General features: G+C 37.5%; 1 long non-coding RNA gene across 1 annotated transcript; it reads right to left on the reverse strand.

Annotated features, from left to right (window-relative positions):
* Positions 1–2,053: 2,053 nt before the first annotated feature.
* On the reverse strand, positions 2,054–3,475 carry LOC116734834 (uncharacterized). Its single transcript, XR_004342271.1, has 3 exons — positions 3,294–3,475; positions 2,686–2,690; positions 2,054–2,070 (listed from the first exon to the last, which is right to left on the reverse strand). It is a non-coding gene; the product is annotated as an uncharacterized LOC116734834 (long non-coding RNA).
* Positions 3,476–10,791: the final 7,316 nt, after the last annotated feature.

Consider the following 10,791-nt stretch of genomic DNA (forward strand, 5'->3'; position numbering starts at 1 on the left):
CTGTTCATGTGGGATATTTGTCCTTTAAGCGTTTTACTCGAAGTTAACCTAAACAGTAAAAATATTACCAACAGTTTATTTTTAAGCTCTAATTTGTCTCTGTCAGTTTTGTACAACTGAACCAAACTGTTGTGGTGTTTTTTCTGACTTTCTTCCCAGTTCCCTCTACTTTAGCGGCTTCCTGCCTGGTTGTTTGTGATGAATGCAAGAGAGGAAGATTACAAACTCTGACGAAATGCGGTTTACCATTGGTCTGCATAATGGTTTCAAAATATGAAGAGCACACAGAAGAAGCATATCCAATGATAACCTGCCAAATTTCTGACAAAAAAAACCACCCTGGCAAGGGCATTATATGAACTGACAGTAATACTTTTTTTCATTAAAGGTGAATTGTTTACATTATTTAATAATAGACGAATAATGAGAAGAAAATGTGGCTCAAACTCCCTTTATCTGTATACAACATGCTCAAAAGGTAAATGTATGTATTAGGGAGAAAGGTCAATATTTTCTCCCTCTGTCATGGGAACTGAGCCTGCAGTGACCTGATGTGGACGAACTGGTTATGTGTGATTGAGCCATAAAGCCAGTGAGTTATTTTCCACCTTCATGTCTCCGACAGGCCTTTGTGTCTCTCAAGCTGTCATCGCCTCCCAGGATCTTCATCGTGGCACAGCTGCAGAGACACAGCATATACTGAATGAATATTAAACATCCACAAGGACAAAGGGCACTGAAATAAAGTGTGAGTGTGTAAGAGTGGCATGAGCTTTTCATTCTGCTCAGTGTGAAAACAGCGATCATGTTTCATATCTGAGGAAGGGATTGTGTCATTGGTTTGAGTTTGTTTCCCATCAGCAAAATGAACGAAGACAGAGAGCTGTAGTACAAAATCCTTTCAAAACAGGCTTTCATTTTACAGTCCAGTGACTACAAAACTCAGAGCTGAAATATAAGAAACTGTCAGATATCACATTATTAACATAAACACAGAGACTTCTCTGTCAGAGTTAGAGTTTTATCTGTTCCGGTCTTTCCTTCTCATTCTTTCTGTCTCAAATTTTAGCTTCGTAAATGTCTAAAAATAAATACATTTTCACAGTTCAAGGTTAATATTCAAAACTTATCACACCCTGTAAGACCTCACCCAGCAAAATTGTGTGTTTTTGTAGATTTGCAACATGCTTCCTGAAGAAATTACTTTCAGTATTGTCAATCTCACTTACACCGAAACACTGTTGTAAAAAGAAATCATGAGTGGATAAATGTTTACATTTCTAGTATAAATGTGCTATGAGGAAGAGTTTCATACTTATAGTGTCAAATAAATATTGCTAAAGAACACAGACAGCTGTGTGAGATTTAAACTGACTGTAGGTGAGCCTGTCGCACTGAACGAACTCTGCTTCAAGCACGCGATCATCGTTATTTCTCTGAATTCTCTTAAAAGCTTTTATGAAAAATAAAATGAATAAGTTGCTCCTTTGTGGTACCAGAGTCTTGCCATCTCAACCATAGACTGAATTATGCAAGACCGAAGTGAAAAATTCAATAATGAAACAAATAATTGTTCCTTCATTGTGACCAGGCATTTGTGAACCTGATGATGCAACATTTTTTGTACAAGAAGGAGCTTGGTGGAAAAAAAAAAAAGTGTTGGAAAACACTGTGTGGCGGGGTTCCCAACAAATCTTTTTGACTTGGATTTTTTGACCAAGACAAAAAGTATTTTGACTTGGACAAAAAATGATAGGCCAGTGCCGTAGTTCACTTCAAATGGTGTTTATTGTGTTCATCTTTAAGTTAAAAAAAAAAAGAAAAAGTTGGAGAAGCTGTACAGCATATTTACAATGGATGTCCAGGCAGGTTCAAAATCAGACAAAAAAATTAAAAAAACAGCAGTACCGTCATAGCAGCTCAAAAGTCCTCATGTTCAGTGACACATGTTGGGAATCTACACTCAGACTGGCTCCCTGCTGTGCAGAGCCCTCTTTATAGTCACAGGCTCCGCCCACAACAAGAAAAACAAACACAAAAAAATAAAAAATCACTTCCAACTCAAGCAAACTCTTATCAAAGTATACAAAATAAAATAATCATAATACTGAAAAATAACAAACCTGTGACCAGAAATACAATACTCAATTTCTATACTTCATCACGTGACTCCGTCCCAGCGCGTTTAATCCGGAAATAGCTTTGTTTGAAAATCTAAGCTGTCGTGAAAATTACAAGCTAGGATGGATATGACAACTGAAGCAGGAACACCGCGTGTGTATCCACGATGAACCGCGCCAGTTTGTGCTGAAACCAACAAGTAAGTTGTGTCGGCTGTGCGTGTTTGTGTGCGTGTGTCAGCTGTGCACGGACTTTACTGCGTCCCAGCTCCTGACTGCTCCTCCCTCACACAGTGTTGGTGTGATATTTTTAAAGCCAAGTGCTTGTTTTATTGATGGTTAATTTAAAAGATGCATTTTGAAACTACATATATCGTATAAAAGACAAAATCTTTTCCCCTGTCTTTTCTGCTTCTCACAATAGTTTGCTTGAATTCAAGCCCATTCCTCAGAACTGGGTCATCTAAGTCAGATTTGTAAGTTTCCATGCTCAAACTAATCTTTCCAGCTCTGCATACAATTTTTTTTTCTTGGATTGAAATCAGGGCTTTGTGATGGTCACAACAAAACCTTAACTTTGTTGTCCTTAAGCCTCTTTGTAATTTGGAGGAATATCTCTGGATATTGTCAGTAGAAAAGCCTATTTGTGTCCAACCATTGTTTTGTTTTTTTCCCGGTTCATGTGTTGATCTGCTGTTTCAGTATTTTCCTTTAATTTCTTTTTATCGTGAATTTATTTAATTTGGAGGTGCACCAGTTACCACCTTCCTCAAAACAACATAACACAATGCTACCCCCTCTGTTCTTCACAGTTGTTACAAAGAACATAAGATAGTCGTTGTTGTTTATTTTTATTGCCGAGTGCTTTTACACGGACGTGCCGTTCGGTTAAACTGTAAATAAAGTAAGAAAAAACAAAACATCAATACTTAGTATTGCAGAATTCAATCAACACAAACTTAAACATAGATTTATTAGCTAGGCTTGACTAACTAGTTATAAGGCAGTTTATTCTTAGAACACTTCCGTCATATAATAAACATCGGCATTCAACTATCACAGCGCAGCAAACACAGCTAGCATTGGGCTAATTAGCACTAGCAAACTCAGCAAGCTCACGCTTAGAACAGATAACAAAAAACTCATCTCCCCACAGCTTAAAGCATTAATAACTCACCACGTTGGGCAACACTCATGAACGCCAGTAGAATATGATTTTATTGTAGCTTCAGCTTGTTAGCTTCAGCTAACGGCAGTCTCGGTGTATTACTGGCCTGCCGTAAGTTTCTTCTCTTCTTTCACCTCCCCTCCACTACCAATGCAAAACAACTACAGAGCCCCCTAGCGGAATGGGAGGAGTGAATCCAACAACAGTAATAAGTTTCCCTCTTTTCTTCTCCTAATGTAACCGTGGCGATTGTGGCCAAACTCATCAGACCACAGGCCTGTTCTTCAAAAATTCAGTTGTTTTTTTTTCCAGAGTGCATTTGCAAATTGTCATTTGGCTTTTGGAGTTAAAGTAAATGCTTGAAGATTTGCATCATAATTTGATCACCTTCAGACATTTTGTTTATGTAAAATCAGCCTTTCTCAGCTCTCCATTATGTTATAATGTCATTCTCTCAAACACATGCATAGAGTTCTGCTTTGATTCATTCATGCATCTTTGAGAAATCCTCGAATCAGAAATCCTGATAATACATAACCCCTTACACTTTAATAAACTTAGTCAAAGCTTAGATAAACTTGTGTTGTTTGTGAAAATGCTCTATAAAACTCTTAGTTAAGCTGAAGATTTGATTAGGCAGACATTTTTTTTGAGATATTTGTTTTTTTGGCAAAATGAGTTTCTAGGCATTCACACATCACACACAAAAAGTATTTTCTGTGCAATAGCAGTGTAACTGAAGAACTGTAAATGCATGCACATGACTTTTTTTTTTTTGGACAGTTTATGTTTATTTATTCCATATTCCTCAGGTTTCAAGGCTTGCATTCTGCTCTGCTAAATTAGCATCAATTGCCCTCATCCTCACAAGGCAGAGGAGTAAAGTATGATCACCATCATTTGTTTGGTTAGTGCCTTCACGTCATCGGCGCAGGCATCGGTTGCAAGAACTCATTTGCTGTATTTGAGAAGTCCTCTTATCGTGTCCCTAAAGCAACGCAGAGTCCCCTGAGTACACACAGTCTGGGTCAAAGCCAATTTACCAAAGCCACAACATCCCCGTGTAATACGAAGAAGACTCAGTGAACTCACACACAACTGAAAGATGCCCCTCGCCAGGGCCTAATAGTCTATCAACACCCCCGGTGCTGTCTGATCACAAGCGTGACAAATTAAATCAACATAATGTGGGATCAGATTGTAGCAGTAAAACATAGAATAGGCTGAACAAATTCAATCTCTCAGACATGCGGTGTTTTATAGCGGAAGCACTAAGGCAGAGTGACTGACATGGCTCTGGCTAAATTCATGGATCGGAAGTCAGATAACCAAGCTTTTCTCAGATTAAAAGTAAAGTTGTGTATAAAAATACTTGCATGCGATTAGTTGACTGGCAGAACTCGTATCACTGCATGCAGGTATGTGTGCAGAGTACTGGATAATTTCTATACAGCAAATTAACTATTTTACTCAAAATCAAAAAGGAATCCTATGCTAACCCGGGTCTGAATAATGTAACTTTATTTTCAAAGACAGTTGAATAGCATGGATGAAATCTGCCTTTATGTGTACAGCCATAACTCTTCCCACAACACTACGACTACACTTAAAGAGTGTGTAAGTTTGACTACCTCACTGCAAGACCTCCTGATATTTGGCAATAATCCACGGACTTTAACCAGCAACCAATTTAGACTTAGGGCAACAAAAAAATATTAAAATAATAAATGGAAAATAACCAGATGTATTATTTTTGGGTCAGATAACCAACCACTGAAATTGCACATGATGTCCAATACAAACACTGCTTTTGAAATATGCAGATATGATTTTTGTTTGTAATTATGTGCCTGATAAATGTAGCTGATACAAACTAATAACAGTCTACTATCTCAGTCAGGAGTATTTGTGAAGCAAAACTGGTACAATACAGTAACATGGAAACATTACTGTCATGTTCGGTTGGTTTGAGATAGAGATTGGGATCATAAATTCATTTTAATTGATAAATTTGACGGGCAATGAAACAACTGCGACAACAGGACTAGTCTTAGAAATGAAGTCTTTCTTGGGCTTAACTCCTCCGTCTGGAGTTCACCATTAATAGTTTGCCACCTGGTGGTGAGTTGGAGTTGATGACGAGGGAAGCTACCAGTTAAACCATAACATCAAAGCTGAACTGGTAAAGTGTGGTGGAGACCCTGGTTCATGTAAACTCCCATCTCAAACACTGCTTGAGAAAAATTCACATGGGTCATGTTCACAGCCGTCACTGCAGATGCAGTTTTCAAGAGTTGTACAGACCAAAAGTTTGGACACACCTTTCCAATTCAATGGGTTTTCTTTATTTTCATGACTATTTATAAGGCAAGAAATCCCACTTATTAACCTGACAGGGCACACCTATGAAGTGAAAACCATTTCAGGTGACTACCTCTTGAAGCTCATCAAGAAAATGCAGAGTGTGTGCAAAGCAGTAATCACAGCAATAGGTTGCTACTTTGAAGAAACTAGAATATAAGGGATATTTTCAGTTGTTTTACACTTTTTTGTTTAGTGCATATTTCCACATGTGTTATTCATAGTTTTGATGCCTTCAGTGTGAATCTACAACGTCAATAGTCATGAAAATAAAGGAAACTCGTTGAATTAAAAGGTGTGTCCAAACTTTTGGTCTGTACTGTATATATATAAAATCTTTATGATTTTATTTTATTGCAAGAAGCACTTTGTTCTAGAACACAAATCACTTTTCTATGAATAATAATGAACAGACAGCTTCGAGTCATTTTTAGAAATTGGGATTTAAATGCTTTTGAAATAACCTCAGGCATTAACTGAAAGGCAATTTCTATCTACCCAAATTGGCTGCTGCAATTGTTTTCAAATTGCTATGATTTAACAGACAATATATTACAACTATGATTTGCATCATTTTGTAGATTGGTTAACTATTATAGCTGATAATCCATTGGTAATTGGTGTGTTTTTTAGCATGATTCACTTTGATACATGAGCTAAATTAGCAGCAAAGGTCATGGATCTGTAAAATAAATAAAATGCTAGCCAAATCCATGTTAATGTGGTGATTTGATACTGTGGTAGGGATGGGCAATGTGCCTTAGAGCGCTAACAGTGGATGTGTTTTAGTGAGAGGAAATCAATTCTGACAAGCTGCAGAACCAGAAAGTTTATTTGTATCAGCCTGAGGGGCTTTATGAAGCTTACTCTTTTTTTTTTTGACAGATGGATCTGTGCTGCTAAGTGGAAATAAGACTGGCATTCAGAAAACACCTGAAGCACATGCTTTGAAAAATTAAAAAGACAACAGTAGAAATGTTTGTGGACAGGTAGAAAAATCCCAAATGCTGCTACTGAAACACAGAAAAAGTTGAAAAGTTCAACCTGATGATAAAGATTCTTATGATTGTAATGACATTGCTCCCTCATGTCCTACATAGCTCTGTCCAAAACTTGCTTTCTGTCATTTCCTCTAAGGAAATGTAACATCATTTGTCTATTTTCAAAGGACCCTCCAAAATCTGACCCATGTAGGAATGTGACTGATGTTAATCTTGCATTAGAAACCTTACAGCATCTCTTTCACCGGTCTCTGGCCAGAACAGCGAGAATGAGCTAATCAGGACCATGGTCATGACTAACCATGCTGCCAAGCTGTTGCTGCCTGTTATATTTCAAACATTTGGTTTTCTGCACTCCCAGGCCTGGCTGTTCAACAACAAACAGATGAACATATAAACCTGTTTCCATTTTGTCTCATTTCTAAAACTCTAACAGAAGAGCCATACTGGCACAACTGTACATACTGTGTTGATTTAAAAGAGTAACATTTTAAGCAGAAACATCGTTCCTATGTGAATAGTTTTCAAAAATCGAATAGCGCCACCAAACCTCCTCCTGCCCCGAAAAACGGATGACATCCAAAGCAACATGAGATCAAACCAGGGAAGAAATGACATGTCTGATATTGAAGGAAACGTCCTGCCTACAGTTTTCACATTCAAATAAAGGGCAAATGTGGATATTCACAAACAAAAATTAATTTTTCAAATAAATATGACTTCCTTTTACCTAGATAATTATTTAAGGACTTTACGATGTGTGGCAAAAATATTCATATTCATTCCTTGTGAATTACAATCACAAACTTGAGTGGGTTTATTGGGATTTTATTCAACATACAACGTAATGTTACATGCAAGGAAAAATGACACATTTTTTTACGACAACAAAAAAAATTGCAATCTGGTGTGCATTTGTAAGCATAGCACCATATTAATGCTTGGATCAAACCAGGTCCACCAAAATGGACAGGTGAAAGTCTAGACTTAAAACAAATAGTGAATTTGTGGCAAAAATTGTTCAAAGATGCTTTTCATTCAGTCTGACTCAGCTTGAACAGTTGAAAAAATAAAGAATGAGCAAAATTTCACAAAAATGTGAAAACATGTTTCCTCAAACAAAGGCTCCCGGTGTTAAGCCATATGGCCAATGGAAAGCTTTCAGATGAACAGAAAGGTTATAAAGTCAGTGTTGTCCAAACAAAAATAGGATTTTTAATTCATGTTAAAAAGGGACTTTCCGTTTTGCCTTAGTAATAGAAAGTTAACAATTTATTAAATTTTAGGGTCAACTGTCAAACAATATGACTGCACAGTTGCTCTGCAGCAAGAAGGTTCAAATCCCAACCTGGAGTCTTTCTGCATGGAAATGGCGTGTTCGCCCCGGTGTTACTTCCTAGTATTTTGGCTTCCTTGCATTGTCTTAAAAACATGACTGACATTTGATCACTCGAAATTGCATTCATCGATGAGTGTGTGTGTGTGTGTGATGGACTAGGAATTCGTCCAGGGTGCAAAGCACTTCAAGATAAACAAAATTCACCTCGACTTTCATCAGATTTCAAAAAGGTAAAATATCCGATGTTTCAACATACTTTGGTGTGAATTACATACAGCTCAGTGATTATGGTGTGCGGCAAACCTCATGTTGAGTTTAGGATGCCAAATAAATGCCACTATTTATCAGTGGTTTCTCTGAGAAATTGCAGAAGCCAAAAAAAAATCTACACAGGATTTATTAGGAAACAAATTCAAACCTCCAGGCTCTGCTGCTTTAATAACACCACTGAGAGGTGGTTTTTGAAACTGAATCCAATCCCATTCATAGCAATTTGTTGAAGCCATTGTTGAAGAAATGCTGAAATATCCTGGTAGAAATCGGTTGGTTACATTATCTTACCATTATAGCTATTTTTTTTTCATAGAAATATTTCAAGATTTCACAGGAGACTCTATAGGACATATAAACAAGTTAGAAATACTATTGGCAGTGAGCAAAATTAAAAATGCAATTTAATAAAATAAATTAGTAAAATGGCAATGTTACTGATAAAACTTCCCAGACTATATATATATTTTTTTACAATTATCACAGTAAATTTCAGTGATAAACAATTTGAAATACCTTTATGTTTTAAGGTAAAACACTAAGCAATTTACTGGTTGTGCTTTTAATTCAACATAAAAGAATCAACTTGCTCATAGTTTGGAAATAAGACCGTATGTGAGGGAAAGGAACCCATTAACCTATATTATACTGACATGTGGAGGGACAGACTGGGAACTGTGTGAGGAGTTAATGGGATTACATCATTAAAAGCTCAGTATTAGATATGGAAGGACAAATCATTATGAGATAACGCCCCAGTCTGAGCAAGAACAGCCCGAAATGGCTCCAATAGATTTCCCTGACCTCTGAAATCAATAAGACTTTGGACCAGAAGCAGACAGCTTGACATCTGCGTGACCTTCCTAATTGAACTCTCTGACCAGGCTATGACCTTCTTCTTTCTGCACAGTTTGCCCGAAGGACCAAATGTAACTTCCTGCTCAGTGTTTCATGACCAAAGTGATGAGCTCAATAAGAAGTTACCATGTCTTTTTCGCCTGGCCTCGTCGCACCTGGTAAAGCTCTCCACCTCCAACCCTTGGGCTTCATGGTGATCCATCTGCTGCCCCTGCTTTCTTCAGAAGAAGAATCAGCTCCAGTGAACAGGAGCTGCCAGGAGATTAAAGCCGCCTACCAAAGCCTCTCTGCATTCATTAACTCAACAGACCAGCAACAGAATACAGATGCTGTACACGACAATGAACCCCCTGGGTGGGAGATACAAACAGGCAAACTGACAAGTGAATGATTACCTTTTGGATTGTGTCTATCTGTCAGTACAAAACGAAGCTTGTTTGTGCACCAGTCATAAATTTAATCTGCCTTGAATTTATTCTCGTTCATTATTCTCACCGCATGTACTCCGTCTCAGGAATGCACTAAATCCTTGCTGGCAGTTCCTCCACCTGGACAGAAGAGTGCTGCAGGCAGTTGAAGCCTAACTGCAATACTTTACAGGTCACTTGTTTTGATTCAGTTCAAACATGATCTATTTACTGCTCCCCTGGGTGTCATTCATACATGAGGTAACCCAGAAAGGACACCAGAAAGACCTGGTGTCCAGAAAGGACATAAATAAATAAAAAAATAATTTTTTTAGTAAAAATTTTTTTTTTAAAAATTAAAAGATACATTTTCTCCTGAGTAAACAGTCAACAATATCAGATTGACACAATCAAACAAGCAAACTGCATGGTTTCATCCAATGATGCTTTTTCCATTTCCTATTCCAAATATTATCTACTTAGAAAACCAGTCCAATTAGCCTTTACATGCAGAGAACATAAGTTTCCTAGAAGTGTCCTTGCTTTTGATGCATGCACAGCTTTAAATGTTTTACTCAGCAATGAGAGATGTGACGTTCCCAGCTATTCATCTGGAAAAAAAAACCCAATTAACTCCAGATACATTTATTCCAATCTCTTCTGCAACCAAGGACTGTTGGGAAACTGATTATAAAGTAAAACACGAAGCCACATCCCGGGACCAAAGACCCACTCTGTCAGTGCTCAGCATCTCTGAGGTCGACATCCTGTGATAGCTTGGAGGCATCTGATATGAATGAATTAGGAACTGATAACATGCACAAGTAAATCAGTTGTCAACTTCAGATCCCACCTGCATTGGGAGTCAAACATGATGATTTTATTATCTTCCATGCAATGTATCGCTTAAGACCAACTCTGCAAATGTGTGTTGACACAGATACCTTCTTAGTGAACATGAGCCTCTTTTTACTGATGTGATCTGTTCCAGTGATATTAAACATTCTGTTACAATGTCCTTTAATCAAACTGTGCTGTTCAGTCCTTCATCTGAAAATAGGAAGAGTAGGAGGCAGCTGAAAATCTACCAAGATATGAGAAGAAGTCAAATTAAACTCGATTGTACAATGAAACATGATAGTGGCATCTTCATGCTATGAGACTGCTTTTGTTTCAAATGAACAGAGAAGCCAGTCTGATCTGAAGAAAAAGTAGATGGAGCTAAATAGAGAAAAATCCTGGAAGAAATGCTACTTAAGTCTGCAAA

Source organism: Xiphophorus hellerii, chromosome 16, assembly GCF_003331165.1.
Source record: "Xiphophorus hellerii strain 12219 chromosome 16, Xiphophorus_hellerii-4.1, whole genome shotgun sequence".
Classification (NCBI taxonomy): Eukaryota; Metazoa; Chordata; class Actinopteri; order Cyprinodontiformes; family Poeciliidae; genus Xiphophorus; species Xiphophorus hellerii.